The sequence below is a fragment of the Cetorhinus maximus genome, chromosome 2, assembly GCF_964194155.1.
Source record: "Cetorhinus maximus chromosome 2, sCetMax3.hap1.1, whole genome shotgun sequence".
In the NCBI taxonomy this organism is placed as follows: Eukaryota; Metazoa; Chordata; class Chondrichthyes; order Lamniformes; family Cetorhinidae; genus Cetorhinus; species Cetorhinus maximus.
Window position 1 is genome coordinate 185,040,714 of NC_135880.1, and position 17,820 is coordinate 185,058,533.

Below are 17,820 nucleotides of genomic sequence, written 5' to 3' on the forward strand. Positions count from 1 at the left end.
TCACCACCGTTCATTCCTAAATGGGGCAGAACTGCAAGCTTTGATCTGATCTTTGGTGCTGGGATCATTTGTGTCTATTTCTTGCATGCTGCTTTCACTGTTTAATATACATTTAGTCCTGTGTTGTAGCTTCACCAGGTTGGCACCTCGTTTTTAGGTATACTTGGTGCTGCTACTGGTATGCCCTCCTGCACTCTTCACTGAACCAGGATATAGCCCCTAACTTGATGGTAATGGTAGAATGAGGTTGCAGATTGTGGTTGAATACATGCTGAGTGTCATGTCAATTTTGCAGATGAAATATGTGAATGCAAAACAAAGTAAAGATATGCATTTGAACTGGTGGTTCATCTACCGGTTACTTTCTTCAAGGTTTAGGCTTTCAATGTAGTTTGCAATACTTTCAATGGCTATTTTATTGCTGAAATTCTTTTGCAATTTGCATAGCTGTCTTGGATATATTTCTACACAGTAAGATTAGAGCTATATTCACATCACCAACAAGTCATAGGTTTCATTCTCATACATTTTTAAATATATTTTTTTATATTTAGTACATCCAATGAGCTGTTTCAAAGGTCTAGAAATTATCTTTATCTCTGCAATGAACCATAAATTAACACCTTTGCCAGAAAACATAATTGTAACCTTTCTGTGGCCAATCTAACATAATGCATATATTAATTTCAAAATGCAGCATGGGGACAGTGTTCATTCAGCTATGGTGGTGAAAAGATTGATATCTTTGGGAACGGAATTCCTGAAATGAGACCACAACACCCAAATGCCCAAATGGGGTGAAGGGCATTGGGATTGCAGAAGAGGAGCAAAATGAGAGATAGGGAGGGGGGAGGGCACAGATGAAATTCAACATGAGGGCGACAACTTAAAGAAAGAGGACATTGATGCACTTAGATCCACCGCAGTCCACCAAGCACAACGGTGATACCTGATTGGGCGTTGGCATCACTCACCATAGGAAGTTCTATAGGTATTAAACACAACCAGATTCTCCTTCAGCAATTTTTACTTTACCATCGCGACTTGGCTACTACTTATGTTATCTTATAAAAAGGACTTCTGTTTACTAAATTTTATTTCAAGAATTTACATTTTTTCCTCTGCGTATCATGTGTTACTCATCCCAATTTATTTTTATTCTTTCCTAAGATGTGGGTGTCACTGGAAAGAGCAGCATTTATTGTTCAACTGTAGTTGCCCTTGAGAAGGTGGTGCTGAGCTGCTGCAGTCCCTGTGGTGTAGGTACATCCACTGTGCTGTTTGGGAGGGAGTTCCAGGATAAATTAGTTTACACCAACGCAAAGCTGGTTCCGGATGATCAGCCGTGTCTGCCGAATGAGATGCTTTGCTCAACCTGGTCAAACTGAAGATAGAATTAAAATATTGATCACAGACTGTCAACCAAATCCAAGTAAGATTAAACATGCTGTGTGGATTCATTTTTAAGAGATTTCCATTTAATTACATTCTTACCAGTTTCTGGAAGTTGCCAATTACTTAATCCGCTGGGACATAACACTCGTGATGAATCTCTGCTATCAAAATCACACGGAAAGAGCCCTTACTTTGCTTTGAAGCACTTTGTTTTTCGCCTTGTGCAATGCTTCTGCCGATGTGTGGGATGCTCTGTTTAAGTGGGTGAGTATTGCATGAGTTAAAGTCAATGTTTGAAGCGGGAATGGCCCCTCTGTTGGACGGGGGTGCGATACCGTGACAAGAGTAAAAGGGCTAATCAAGGCAATTGATTTAGGTCATTCTTCTTACTCCGTGGTCCCATTCTGTGCTATTTGTCATGTTATCACAGTGTAATGTTCGAAGGCTCCAATTCTGTACATTGCAACACACTGATCCATATGTCATTCGCAGTTGTAGAAAACCAAATGTAATTTGTTCACTTTTGGGATTCGGTTTGGCTTCCTGCCAGCTCTCTATCTTTAGGCAGTGCGGGCGTGGCTGCTGCTATTCATTGTGTCTCTTCCCATGTCGCCGCTGGTTTACAGTCTGTTACATCTGTAATACTCTGAAGTTGTGACGAAATGTCGCCGGCTGAAACGTTAACTCTGTTTCTCTCCCAACAGCTGCTGCCTTTAGTTCCGATTCATCCTGTTGTGAAGCGGATTGTGACCCAGCCTGAGTTCAATAGAGTTCTCGCACTTCCCAGTGGTATCCTATCAGAATATGGATGCCATGTGTGTCCTAATGCTGTTTGGTGAGTGGTGAAAATGCTTTCAATTGACGGGGTTCGGCAAGTGGAAGCGGGGGGAGTGGGGCTGGGTCCGGGGCGTCCAATCTCCGCTCGGTCAGGAGTGACTCGGAGTTTGTTGAGGAGCCTCTTCCACGTTAAGATCGAGGAAGGGTTGCAGGTTTGTGCTGTTTTCAGTGGGCTATCTGTGTTAGAAGGTGAGTGATTTAGGCTGAGAGTTAGTTGGCGGTGTGAGTGTAAAGTGTTGCTCAGTGGGTACCCGCTGTCAGAATCCATTCTGAGCAGGATGATTAAAAACAAAGAACTGCGGATGCTGGAAATCCAAAACAAAAACAGAATTACCTGGAAAAACTCAGCAGGTCTGGCGGCATCGGCGGAGAAGAAAAGAGTTGACGTTTCGAGTCCTCATGACCCTTCAACAGAACTAAGTAAAAATAGGAGAGGGGTGAAATATAAGCTGGTTTAAGGTGGGGGGGGGGGGGGTGAGGGGAGAAGTGGGGGGTGGGGGCTGTTGGGATAAGCAAGCAGTGATAGGAGCAGATAATCAAAATATGTCACCTGCCCCTTCACTTCCTCTCTCCTCACCGTCCAAGAGCCCAAACACTCCTTTCAAGTGAAGCAGCATTTCAATTGCATTTCCCCCAACTTAGTCTACTGCATTCGTTGCTCCCAATGTGGTCTCCTCTACAGTGGAGAGACCAAACGCAGACTGGGCGACCGCTTTGCAGAACACCTGCGGTCTGTCTGCAAGAATGACCCAGACCTCCCTGTCGCCTGCCATTTCAACACACCACCCTGCTGTCTTGCCCACATGTCTGTCCTTGGCATGCTGCATTGTTCCAGTGAAGCTCAACGCAAACTGGAGGAACAGCACCTCATCTTCCGACTAGGCACTTTACAGCCTTCCGGACTGAATAGTGAATTCAACAAGTTTAGATCTTGAACTCCCTCCTCCATCCCCACCCTTGTTCTGTTTCTTCCCCCTCCCTTTTGTTTTTTCCAATAATTTATATAGATTTTTCTTTTCCCACCTATTTCCATTATTTTTAAATCTATACCTTTTATGCCCTTTTAGTCTTATTTCACCCCACCCCCACTAGAGCTATCTGTACCTTGCTTGTCCTGCCATCCATTCTTAATTAGCACATTCGTTTAGATAATATCACCAGCTTCAACACCTCTTTGTACTTTTGTCTGTGACATCTTTTGATTATCTGCTCCTATCACTGCTTGCTTGTCCCTACAACCAAACCCCCCCCCCCCACTTCTCTCCCCCCACCCCCCCCCCAACCTTAAACCAGCTTATATTTCACCCCTCTCCTATTTTTACTTAGTTCTGATGAAGGGTCATGAAGACTCGAAACGTCAACTTTGTTCTTCTCCGCCGATGCTGCCAGACCTGCTGAGTTTTTCCAGGTATTTCTGTTTTTGTTCTGAGCAGGATGAGGTCGGACTAAATAGTGGCCACTTCCACAAAGACACCATATCCACCATCACCTTATCCAGAGAGGAAAGGAAAATAACGGAGACAATGAAACCAAACTTTGTTTCTGTTGAAAGGACATACAGACTATAAACATTAACTCTGTCTCTCTCCGCACATACAGACTAGAAATGTTAACTCTGTCTCTCTCTCCGCACATACAGACTAGAAATGTTAACCCTGTCTCTCTCTCCGCACATACAGACTAGAAATGTTAACTCTGTCTCTCTCTCCGCACATACAGACTAGAAACGTTAACTCTGTCTCTCTCTCCGCACATACAGACTAGAAACATTAACTCTGTCTCTCTCTCCGCACATACAGACTAGAAACATTAACTCTGTCTCTCTCTCCGCACATACAGACTAGAAACGGTAACTCTGTCTCTCTCTCCGCACATACAGACTAGACACGTTAACTCTGTCTCTCTCTCCGCACATACAGACTAGGAACATTAACTCTGTCTCTCTCTCTGCACATACAGACTAGAAATGTTAACTCTGTCTCTCTCTCCGCACATACAGACTAGAAACATTAACTCTGTCTCTCTCTCCGCACATACAGACTAGAAACATTAACTCTGTCTCGCTCTCCGCACATACAGACTAGAAATGTTAACTCTGTCTCTCTCTCCGCACATACAGACTAGAAACGTTAACCCTGTCTCTCTCCGCACATACAGACTAGAAACATTAACTCTGTCTCTCTCTCCGCACATACAGACTAGACACGTTAACTCTGTCTCTCTCTCCTCACATACAGACTAGAAACATTAACTCTGTCTCTCTCTCCGCACATACAGACTAGAAACGTTAACTGTCTCTCTCCGCACATACAGACTAGAAACGTTAACTCTGTTTCTCTCTCCGCACATACAGACTAGAAACGTTAACTCTGTCTCTCTCTCCGCACATACAGACTAGAAACGTTAACTCTGTCTCTCTCTCCGCACATACAGACTAGAAATGTTAACCCTGTCTCTCTCTCTGCACATACAGACTAGAAACGTTAACTCTGTTTCTTTCTCTGCCGATGCTGCCAGAGTTGCTGAGTTTTTCCAGGTATTTATGTTTCTGTATTTGTAACTATCTCTCTCTCCGCACAGACGCTGCCTGAGCTGCTCAGTCCTTGCAGCGGTTTCTGGTTTTAGTTCAGATCTCCTGCAGCCGCAGTATTTTGCTTTCGACGAGACGTTGTCGTTCATTTCCAGCATGATTTCAACCCGAGATTTATTTTTCCGATTCTAGAACTTTGGTTCTGTTAAATTTGCAGCAGAGCCTGGGAATGTGTCCAGTTTGGGCGCATGTGCTGTGTAAAACTCCCTGTGTATGAGAGCGGTTTGTTGCACTGAGGGGGGATAATTCAACATGTTATAGCACTGACAGCTCTCCCGGGAGTGGCCGACCAGAGGAATTGCATCGCTCAAGGTTCAGGGCAGCGAAAGCTGAACGTTTCTTCGGAAACAGCGCAGAGCGGATGTGTTAATGGGGTCAACTTGTATTTCTGATTCATGTTTTCTTTTTTTTAGTGTTTTTTGGGACTCCGCTCAGTGTTTCTCAAGGTTAGTGTCGACATGTTCCCCTAACAACAATTGTCTATACTCCTGATAAATTGAATTGAGTTTGACTTGCGCTGCGGCATTGCTACAGGTAATGCAGGTCTGCTACAGGTAATGCAGGTCTGTTACAGGTAATGTAGGTCTGCTACAGGTAATGCAGGTCTGTTACAGGTAATGCAAGTCTGCTACAGGTAATGTAGGTCTGTTACAGGTAATGCAGGTCTGTTACAGGTAATGCAGGTCTGTTACAGGTAATGCAGGTCTGCTACAGGTAATGCAGGTCTGCGTCTGCACAGTTGCCATTGAGCTCCTTGTTCCTGAAAGTTCACTCATATCCCCCTCTGCTGTGCTTTACCAAACTGCACACAGCACCCATCCTCCAATTCCTGTTAACAATGCTTCTTTAAATCGATTCTGGATTTCATTTTGTTAGAACCCCAAATCCCAGCATTTGGCGCGATTGGTATTGACTGAATGAGTTGAAAGATCAGTCTGTCCTTTCTTCCCGATCACCTTCTTCTGATTCTCAAAACTCTGTATTTGCCTTTTAGAAACTCCGCAGCCTCCCTGCATCGCTTGGCATTCCCGGGAAGGACCGTCCTAGTACCTGCCTCCTTCCTTACAGGCACCAGCACCAAGAGAACCTCCTCTGCTTTGGCAAATTTTTTCACCACTAAGGCTGATTGATGCCTAATCTAATTACCTTTACATTTAGCCCATGTTGTACTTCTCATTTGTACATTTTAGTGGATCAAATACAACTCTTCCTCGCTTCCATCCAGAATGAGGATTCACTTGCCAACAAGACCTTTGCCATCCATGTGGATAATTTGAAGATGTTGTTAACTTTTTGGTAATGACTGAGATTCAGCTCTCAATGGTAATACCTTCTTCCTTACTGAAGCCTTCCCTACAGCCTCTACATTGCTACAAGGATAAGCCCCTTTATTTTTGAAAATATGATTTTTCAACTTCAAACTGATTGGAAGTGTTGTAATTTGAACTGAGAAAGAACAAACTACTTAAAAATACAAGGGGACATTCCAGGCAGAAGCTGAGGAACAAACAAATCACCTTCAGGGGAATATAGAGAGAGAGACATTTCCTACAATCCAGGCAACCCCATTGAAACTTGTACCTGTCTAAAATTGCAAAGTACTGGTCAGTGAAACAATGGCTGCCACAGGCAGATCCACCCAAAGCCTCTTGGAAATATACAATGGGTAAAGTATTTCAAGGCAAGGTTGCCAGGCACTAGTGAGAGATTGCAAGTGACAAAGGTGATGGTAATAAAGTCTTCACTGGATGAATCAGGCTGAAGCTGCTCTCTCTCCCTCTCTCTCTTTTGGAATGAGTGCTGCCCAGTCACAAACCTACCAGCAAATCAAGATTTTGTGATAAATGGAACATGTTCTACACCTGACCACATCCAAGAAACCAGCTAACCCAAATCGGCCACAGCATTTTAAAATCGACACCTCAAGGGCAAAGGACACTTAACCAGATATTCTTTTACATTTTTATTGGGCTCGAACTCCCATTATTTCTGATACCTATGTGTGTGTGACCCCAAATGACTGCATGAGGGCTGAATGCTTGACATGTTTTTGTTATTTTTCTCGGGTTTAGTGCTTAATAAATTTGCTCTTTCTTTAACTCAAGAAAATCTTGTTTGATTAGCTCCTCATCGCTCACAACTTAAGTAGTTCATTGCATTCTGATTTGGAAAAAGCGTATCCTTGTGAAAAAAATGCTTAAACCTATGTGACCAACAAAGAAAGTTGAATAGAGGGGAGCCAGTTCATCCCTTCTCACCTGGTCATAACAACATTCTACCAACAGCCCACCAAAACCAACATAGAAAGTAGGAGTAGGTATAGGCCATTCAGCCCTTCAAGCCTGCTCCGCCATTCATTATGATCATGGCTGATCATCCAACTCAATATCCTGCTCTCGCTTTCTCCCCATATCCTTTGATCCCTTTCGCCCCCAAGAGCTATATCTAACTCCTTCTTGAAAGCATACAATGTTTTGGTCTCAACTACTTTCTGTGGTAATGAATTCCACAGGCTCACCACTCTCTGGGTGAAGAAATTTCTCCTCATCTCAGTCCTAAATGGTCTACCCCATATCCTCAGACGCCTGGTTCTGGACTCCCCCACCATCAGGAACATCCTTCCTGCATCTACCCTGTCTAGTCCTGTTAGAATTTTATAGGTTTCTATGAGATCCCCCCTCATTCTTCTGAACTCCAGCGAATATAATCCTAATTGACTCAATCTCTCCTCATATGTCAGTCCCGCCATCCCAGGAATCAGTCGGGTAAACCTTTGCTGCACTCCCTCTATAGTAAGTACATCCTTCCTCAGATTAGGAGACCAAAACTGCACACAATATTCCAGGTGTGGTCTCACCAATTGCAGCAAGACATCCCTGTTCCTGTACTCAAATCCTCTGGCTATGAAGGCCAACATACCATTTGCCTTCTTTACCGCCTGCTGCACCTGCATGCTTACCTTCAGCGACTGGTGTACGAGGACACCCAGGTTTAGTTGCACATTCCCCTCTCTCAATTTATCGCCATTCAGATAATAACCCGCCTTCCTGTTTTTGCTACCAAAGTGGATAACCTCACATTTATCCACATTAAACTGCATCTGCCATGCATTTTCCCACTCACTCAGCTTGTCCAAATCACACTGAAGCATCTCTGCATCCTCCTCACATCAGTATATCCCTAATCATCAAATCCTATCTTTTATCTTCTCCTACTCTGTTGGCATGCCTGACTTTTGCAGCACATCTTAGCTGTGTTTGGAATCACAACCTATTTAAATTCTATCACTGTCAACAAGCTTAAGATGATCCTTCTTAACATTTCTTTCTTTAACATGAATTTGATTTTTTAATTAACTCCCAGAGTGACCGTCAATATCATCTGCAGTGGAAACAAAAAATACTCAGGTGGCAAATAACTGTGTTTCTCTTTTTGCAAATATAAGTGAGAACTGAAGGTTCCCACTGCTAACATGGTGCCAAATATTAAAACAACCAATCAAAATTACTAAAGAGGTTTCCATCACCAATAAATGAGGTCAAGGAAGAATTGATATGCCCCAGCCACAATGTCTCCGTGTGAGTGATGGTAACATATGAGGGAGATGCGGCAGAGGTTTTGCAATATTGAAGTAAAATCTAAATAAACAGAAACAGATAACAATACAACAACCAATGTGATGACGATGTTCAGCCAAATATGACTCTCCCAATAGGACAAGATTTTGGCTGATAACATCACTATCAATGAAACTGAATAATTGTATCATTCTGGTGTGGGGGTGGTGCACAGGTTACAATGAATCATCAATTCCAAGTATGCATGCTGCCAAAGAATGGTGTAATCACACTTATGTCGGATTAGTATTTGCCTCCTTGGGTTGAAAATGCTTTTAATGTTGCTCCAATATTTAAGAAGGGTAGGAGAGATACACTCGGAACTTAGAGGCTTATCAGCCTAAACTTATCAGCCATGGGTAAGTTATAATAACATGATTTTAGGGCGAGAGTGACAGGCACCAAAAGTTGGAATGAGATGAATTGGAGACAATTGGCCGAGGTCGGGGATTAATTAGGAGGCAGGAGACAGTGTATGGCAGTGTCCTCAAACTGGCAGATTGTGGCTATTGGTATCCCATAGGGTAGTGAGGCTTTACTTTTCACTGTTTTTATAAATGACTTGGAGAAAGCGATAAAGAACCATATTGCTAATCTTGCTGGCGACACTAAGTTCGATGACACAACAAATAGTGAAGCAGAATGTTGCAAACCGATATTGATAGATTCAGTGACTGGGCAAAGTAGTTGCAGATTGAGTTCATTGTAGTTAAGATGGAATGAGATTCTGCACACTAAACCTGTTACATCCGAATATTTTCCACATGTGATAAGCTAATAACTGTGGATCAGCAGTGATTTGGGAGTGAACGTGCAAAAATCGTTAAAAGCTACAAAAGTAATTTAAAAGTTAAATGGAATGTTGGCATTTATTTCAAGAGGGCGGGAAACAGAAGAAGTGGATCTGATGTTCTAGCTGTGCAGAGCTCTGGTCAGGACAAATTTGGTGCAGAGTGTTCAGACCTCGGCAGCGCAGCTCAGAAAGGATACATTGGGCTTGGAGGTGATGTGGTGCCAGGTTAATACTGGGGCCAAAAGTGGCAAATTCTGGGGATAGATTGTTTCGGCTGACACCAGGCTTGTGTTCCCCTAAATACAAAAAGATGAAATGCAAACACAGCAATGATGCTTTTCTAGTTGCTGTCGGGGTTTATGTTAGAATAAAATGATGTCATACTGATAACATTAGAGACAAACTGTTCAGTTAATTAGGTCAAGTGAGTACACAAGAAAATTAACCCTATTCCCTACAGTTTACTCCATTTCCAGGACGTTTATATTCTACTTTCTCTTCAACTACGTATTCAAATGGCCTTTGATTCACAACTACTCTTTAAAAATGTTATATATAGTTCAGATTGGAGCAGGAATTTGCAAAGAGACATAGTGAGTTAAAGGGAGTTGGAAAATCTGTGGAAAAGCCTGGTGACATACACTTCAAATCCAAAAGAGATGAATTGCAAATAAAAACAGAAAATGCTGGAAAAACTCAACAGGCCTGATAGTATCTGCGGAGAGATGTTTCGAGTCCGTATGACTCTTCCTCAGAGCTAAAGAGAAATAGAAATGTGATGGGATTTATACTGTTTAAGGAGGGGATGGAGCAGGTAAAGCAGGAGAGAAGGTCAGCAACAGGAGAGATTGACAAAAACGTCATGGACACAAGGCAAAGGGAGTGTTAGTGGTAGTGGTGAAGCCTAAAGAAGGTGCTGATAGTTACATACAGGTAAGAAAGCAGAATATGTTCATAGCAGAACAAGGGTCAGCACTCTGTGAAAGCAAAACATAAAAACAAGTGACAAATGGCCCTATGGGGAGGGGGGGGAGGGGGGGGAGGGGGGGGAGGGGGTGGGGGGGGGGGCGCATGGTGGTTGGGGAAAAGGGATAGAAATAAAGGTTTTTAAATATGGACAAAAAAGGGATAAAACAATGAATAAATGAATAAAAGTAAAAATAAGTGAATAAAAAATAAAAATAATTTTTTAGTAAAGGGACTTAAAAAGGGGTGAAGATAGAAGAGAGATCATGGTCTGAAGTTGTCGAATTCAATATTCAGTCTGGAAGGCTGTAAAGTTCCTAGTCGGAAGATAAGGTGCTGTTCCTCCAGTTTGTGTTGAGCTTCACTGGAACATTGCAGCAGGCCAAGGACGGACATGTGGGCATGAGGGCAGGGTGGAGTGTTGAAATGGCAAGTGACAGGGAGGTCTGGGTCATGCTTACAGACAGACCGAAGGTGTTCCGCAAAGCAGTCACTCAGTCTGCGTTTGGTCTCTCCAATGTAGAGGAAACCGCATTGGGAGCAGCGAATGCAGTAGACTAAATTGAGGGAAGTGCAAGTGAAATGCTGCTTCACTTGAAAGGAGTGTTTGGGCCCTTGGACGGTGAGGAGAGGGGAAGTAAAGGGGCAGTTGTTGCACCTTCTGCGGTTGCATGGGAAGGTGCCGTGGGAGGGGGTAGAGGTGTAGGGGGTGATAGAGGAGTGGACCAGGGTGTCCTGGAGGGAACGATCCCTATGGAATGCCGCCGGGGTGGGGTGAAGGGAAGATGTGTTTGGTGGTGGCATCATGCTGGAGTTGGTGGAAATGGCGGAGGATGATCCTTTGAATACGGAGGCTGGTGGGGTGAAATGTGAGGACAAGGGGGACCCTATCATGGTTCTGGGAGGGGGAGGAAGGTGTGAGGGCAGAGGCGTGGGAGATGGGTCAGACATGGTTGAGGGCCCTGTCAACCTCAGGGGATGGGAAACCTCGGTTAAGGAAGAAGGAAGACATGTCAGAAGCACTGTTTTGGAAAGTGGCATCATCGGAACAGATGCAACGGAGGCGAAGGAACTGAGAGAATGGGATGGAGTCCCTAAAGGAAACAGGGTGTGAGGAGCTGTAGTCGAGGTAACTGTGGGAGTCGGTAGGCTTGTAATGAACATTGGTGGACAGCCTATCACCAGAAATGGAGACACAGAGATCAAGGAAGGGAAGTGAAGTGTTGGAGATGGACCATGAGAAGGTGAGAGGGGGTGGAAGTTGGAATCAAAATTGATAAATTTTTCCAGATCCAGATGGGAGCATGAAGCGGCACCGAAGTAATCATCGATGTACCGGAGAAAGAGTTGTGGGAGGGGGCCGGAGTAGGACCGGAACAAGAAATGTTCCACATACCCCATAAAGAGCCAGGCATAATTGGGGCCCATGCGTGTACTCATTGCCACAGCTTTTATTTGGAGGAAGTGAGACAAGTTAAAGGAGAAATTGTAATGTTTTCTAACTGCTGAAAAACTAGGAATTGTGGGGAGTCGGATTTGATTTGGCACTAAAAGCTCATGGAAGGAAAAGCAATCAAAATCTCCAACAGGTCATTGATGTTTGCCTCAAAGGGCCTGAAATGGATGGGCTGATGTTTTGCTGCAGTTGTACAGAGCCCACTTGGAGATCTGCATTCAGTTTTGGATTCAGAGTCTCAGCTATTTTCTTGGACAATGTGCTGCATAGGGTCCCTGGAATGATATTGAGGCTTGTGAGGGTGGTTGCATGATTTGGACAGGTCGCATGACTTATATTCCCTGCAGTGATGAATAGATTTTTTAACTGTTATAATCAGAGCAAAGTTATACAGGATGAAAAATCAGGATGAACATAGGGAGTAGTAGAAATCTGAAGCTCGCTCTCCAGAAAAGGGGATACGGGTGAAATTGCATTTTCCGAGAGTGAGATGGATAAACGTTTGCTGGGTTTAGTCATCAAAGAATATAGATTAAAGGTGGATAAACACGGTTGAGGTTTGGATCAGCCATTATCTAATTAAATGCCAGAACAGGGTTGAAATGCTAAATGTCTTAGTCCTGTTCCTGTTGTCCTAAATTCCCAATCTGGGAACATCGTCCTTCCTAATCCAGGATCATCCTCTGCGCCAATGGAATCAGTCGCCCTGGAAGGAAGGATCAGATATATCTACCTTCTTACTGCCAGTGTACACTGATTGAAAGCGGAGAAGTGAAATAATACCAGACCTTTGTAATAACAATTCTGTCAAATGTATTTTAGATAAAAGAACACTCTGAACCATTTTTATTTCAGATCCACCACTGATTCCAAGAATTACTCTGGACCAGCGTTCTGGTGTGTACGTTAAAGGAGAACCCGCCACTATAATATGTACCAGTGCGGCCAGCAATAGCAGCGGCCCATTCACTTTCTACAGAAATGGCAAATTACTGACTTGGACAGACCAAAAACAGCGATGGGCCAGACTCCGGATCAAATACATTTCTGACTGGGACAGAGGATTGTATACCTGTCAGGATTCGAAAACACATCACAGTCACCCTGTTCAAGTAACTGTAACAGGTAAATGAAAAAAATATAAACTTGTATCAATATGTAGTGCCTTTAAGGACATCTAGATCATCCAAAGCGTTCAGCAATCAATGAAGCCCTTTCAAAACTTAGCTACTGTTGCAATGTGGGAAGCATGGCAGCCAATTTATTATAGCCAGAACGTGCACAAAACAATGCGATGCAGGATACAGAAATAAATACTGATCGGCCTAACTTCCCCGATCTTCTTCAAAGTGGAGGCATGGAATCTTTGACATCTAGCCTGTTACTCTCAGTGAAGGATTGCGGGATTGCTACTCTGTTGAAGGCGCAGCCTTTCAGATAAGACAGGACATCAAGGCCCAAGCGGGAGCGGCAGGCTAAGTTGCTGTGCTGAAGTGCCTGGAGTAGGAATTAATGGACAACCTGTGCACTCAGAAACACTGAGAGACCACTAACAACTAATCATGTGGGTCTTAAATTTCCAAAATTTTCACAATCATTAAAGCTGATGCCATTTCATCCTGGGTAGGAGTTCCACGAAATGGCAAATTAATTTAAATGATTTCACCAACAAACTGCAGAGTAACTGAATATTGGCTCCGAAGCGACTTATGTGATACTGGCTGGTTATGTATTACCAGCTAAGAGAATTTCTATTTCTCCCTTACGGTTTGTCTCCAAATTTGCAGTTAGTTTAATATTCTGTCCATTGAATCCTGTCTTGAGTTATCCGAGGATTGTTTCTGTGACAATGCAGCAATATTCTGCCTAGCGCATTCTCCTAATGGCAAGATTAGGAACTCATTGGGACTAATTATACAGTTCCTGTGTGCAGCACCATTGGTCCTCAAGCATTCCATAACCCTACATTCGAATGACCTGACCCAGGTCCATAATATGAGAAACCCATTCTGTACTCTCCAAGTTTATTACAACTGGCGATGAGGATAAATAAAGTGGGCACAGCATCTCGCTTCGTGTCTGTGAGTATTCTAATATTTTAAGGGAAGAAAAGGAAAGATCTGGTGACACGAGTGTTGGTGGGGTTTCTCCTTGCTTGGGCCATCGTATCTGTGGGTGCTGTGCAAAATCATTCCAAATTAACACAGGCCAGGGTTTTACTGACCCCCCACCTCCACCGGCAGATGTGGAAAGGCATTTACATCCCCATTTGTTTCTGTGGAACTGGAATATCCTGCCATATCCTGCCCGGCTAGAGGGGACATAAAATCCTGGCCATAAGAAACAGGAGCAAGTGTCGGCCAGTTGGCCTTCGAACCTGCTCTGCCGGTCAGTAAAGGTTGTGGCTAACCTGAGTGTGGCCTTAACTCCACTTTCCTGCCTGTCCCCCATAACCCTTGACTGCCGTGTCAATCAAAAATCTATCTAAGGCATCCTTGAATGTAGTCAATGACCCAGTCTGTACATCTGGCTGGGATAGGGAATTCCAAAGACTCGTGATCCTCTGAAAGAAGAAATTCTTCCTCATCTCCATCTTATTTTAAAACTGTGTCCCCTTGTGCTAGTTTCCCCCAGATGGGGAATCACCCTCGCAGCTTCTACTCTAATAAGTCCCCTCAGAACCTTATGTTTCAATAAGATCACCTCTCATTCTTCTAAACTCCAATGAGTATAGGCCCAACCTGCTCAACCTTTCCTCATAACACAAACCTTTTCATCCCAGGAATCAGTGGAGTGAAGCTTCTCTGAACTGCTTCCAGTGCAACTCTGTCCTTCCTTAAGTAAAGTAACCAAAACTACACACAGCACCCTCTCTAGGTGTGACTCACCAATGCCTGTACAGTTGTAGCAAGACTTCCCTACCTTTATACTCCAAACCACTTGTAATAAAGGCCAACATTTCATTCGTCTTCTTTATTATTTGCTGTACCTACATGCTTTTTGTGATTCATGTACAAGGACACCCAGATCCCTCTCTATTGCAGTACTCTGCTTTAAATAACTCCACAGTTTCCCATACACTCCATCTGCCATTTTTTGCCCATTCACATAACCTATCTACGTCCCCTTGCAGACTCTTTGTATCCTCCTCACAACATGCTTTCTTACCTACCTTTGTATCATCAGCAAGTTTGTCCACATTATGCTTGGCTCCTTCATCCAAGTCATTAATATAGATTGTAAGTAGTTAGTTGAGGTCCCAGCACTGATCCCTACAGCGCTCCACTAGTTAGCTTGCCAACCTGAAAATGGCCCTTTATTCTGGCTGCTTCTTGCTTGTTAGCCAGTCCTCTTTCCATGTTGTTATATCACGACCCTCTCCAAACGCTATTATCTTGTATGGATGGTAACCTTTTATGTGGCACCTTATTGAAAGCTCTTTAGAAACCCAAATACATTACATCTACTGGTTCCTCTTTATCCACCCTGCCTGTTATATCCTCAAAGAGCTCTAATAAATTTGTCAAACATAATTTCCCTTTCACAAAACCATGTTGACTCTGCCTGATTGTATTATAATTTCCTAAATGTCCTTCTAGTATCTCCTTAATAATGGATTCTAGTATTTTCCCAATGACAAACATTAGGCTGACTGGCCTGTAGTTTCCTGCTTTCTGTCTTCCTCTTTTCTTGAACAAAGGTGTAACATTTGCAGTTTTCTAATCTGCTGGGACCTTTCCAGAATCCATGGAATTTTACTAAGGACTAATACACCATTATCTCTTCAGCCACTTCTTTTAAGACCCTAGAATGCAGGCCGTCCAGTCCAGGGAATTTGTCAGCCTTTAATCCCATTAGTATGCCAACTATTTTTTCTCTAGTGATAATGAATGTTCTAAGTTTCTCCCACCATTTTGCCTTTAGATTTTCAACTACTCCTGAGATGTTTTTTGTCTTTTCGGTTGCCCACAAAAACATTCAGTACCTGTTCATCACAAGCGGAACTTTAGAGGGCATTGTCCCCCTGAAATTATTCCATATTTATGACCCATTAACAGTCATCTCCATGATTTACCAAGGATTACACAGACATATAGGATATGTGGCAAAGAAACTAATCATTCTGCCCAACCAGTCCATGCTGATATTTATGCTCCACTTGAGCCTCCTTCTATCTTTCCTCATCCAAATCCATTGCCATAACACTCTATTCCCTTCTCTTCCTATGCTTGTGTGACTTCCCTTTATATGTATCTATCCTATTTGCAGCAACCACGCCCTGTAGTGGTGAGTTCCGCACTCTTACCAAACTTTGGGTAAAGAAGTTTCTTATAAGTTTGCCATTGGATTTCCTGGTGATGATGTTATAGTGGTGGCCATTAGTTATAATGTTCCCCACTCTCTGTATCCACTGCATTGAAATCTTCCAGAATTTTAAAGACTTTTTAAAGCCACTCTTCAGCCTCCTTTTTCATGACAACAGAGACCCTGGGTGCCAATTCTTTCCTGATATAGACCTAAGCATCATTGTACATCTTTGCTGCACCCTCTCCAGTGCCTCTATACCATTTATAACGTGGCAATCAGAACTGCACACAGTTCTCTAAGTGTGGTCTAAGCAAAGTTCGAGGCAGGTTCAGCATAATTTCCATACTTCTTGATTCTATTCCTCCAGAAATAAAGCTTAGTGTTAGGTTTGCTTTTTTATGGTAACATTTCATGCAACTTACTGGTTTGTGTTTTGTATTTTGAGATCTGTTTGTTCCTCTACAGCAATCAGACTTGCAACTTCCAAGGAATAGGTGATCTTCCTTTTTTTTTGCAAAAATATACTTTATTCATAAAATATCTTCAACCACATTCCAAACCATTTCAGAAACACCATTACAAAGGTACAATCAGGTTCAACTTTTACAACATGTATCACCAGATGCATCAGTACAAACAATATTACAATCATTTGCAGACATTCATTTTGAGCTGTACAGCCCGAGGGGATTTAAACAGTTCCCAGTCCCTCGGTGCACTGTGGCAGAAAGGTCTTAGACAGCGACCCTTCCCCATTGCGCCTTTGCAGCAGCTGCCCCAAGCTTTAGTGCGTCCCTCAGCACGTAGTCCTGGACTTTGGAATGTGCCAGTCTGCAACACTCAGTCGGGGACAACTCTTTGCGCTGGAAGGCCAACAAGTTTCGGGCAGACCAAAGAGCGTCTTTCACCGAGTTGATGATCCTCCAGCTGCAGTTGATGTTTGTCTCGGTGTGTGTCCCTGGGAACTGCCCGTAGAGCACAGAGTCCTGTGTCACAGAACTGCTCAGGATGAACCTTGACAGAAACCACTGCATCTCTCTCCAGACCTTCTTTGCAAAGGCACAATCTACAAGGAGGTGAACAACGGTCTCTTCCCCACCACAGCCACCTCGAGGGCAACGTGCCGAGGGGGTGAGACTCCTGGCATGTAGGAAGAATCTGACGGGGAGGACCTTTCTCACCACCTGCCAAGCTACGTCTTGGTGCTTGTTGGAAAGTTCTGGCGATGAGGCATTCTGCCAAATGATTTTGACAGTCTGCTCAGGGAACCATCCCACAGGATCCACCCTCTCCTTTTCCCTCAGGACTTCTAAGACGTTACGTGCCGACCACTGCCTGGTGGACTTGTGGTCAAAGGTGTTTCTCTGCATAAATTTTTCCACGAGGGACAGGTGGTACGGCACGGTCCAACTACTTGGAGCGTTCCGCGGCAGCGTGGCCAGACCCATCCTTCGCAACACCGGGGACAGGTAGAACCTCAGCACGTAGTGACACTTGGTGTTTGCGTACTGAGGGTCTACGCACCGCTTGATGCAGCCACACACAAAGGTGGCCATCAGTATGAGGGCAATGTTGGGCACGTTTTTTTCCCCCTTTATCTAGAGGCTCGTACATCGCGTCCCTGCAGACACGATCCATTTTCGACCTCCAGTAAAGCAGAAGATGGCTCGAGTGATCGCCATCACGCAGGAGTGTGGAATGGGCCAGACCTGCGCCACGTACAGCAACAGCGAGAGTGCCTCACACCTGATGACCAGGTTCTTACCCGCAATGGAGAGGGAGCGTTGCTCCCACATGCCCAATTTCCTTTTCACTATAGACACTCGCTCCTTCCAGTTTCTAACGCGTGCCCTGGTCC

The 17,820-nt window shown here is 43.8% G+C and overlaps 1 long non-coding RNA gene across 1 annotated transcript; it reads left to right on the top strand.

Annotated features, from left to right (window-relative positions):
- The first annotated feature begins 2,059 nt into the window (after positions 1-2,059).
- LOC144690833 (uncharacterized) lies at positions 2,060-6,753 on the top strand. Its single transcript, XR_013578977.1, has 3 exons — positions 2,060-2,230; positions 5,236-5,268; positions 5,817-6,753. It is a non-coding gene; the product is annotated as an uncharacterized LOC144690833 (long non-coding RNA).
- The last annotated feature ends 11,067 nt before the right edge of the window (positions 6,754-17,820 follow it).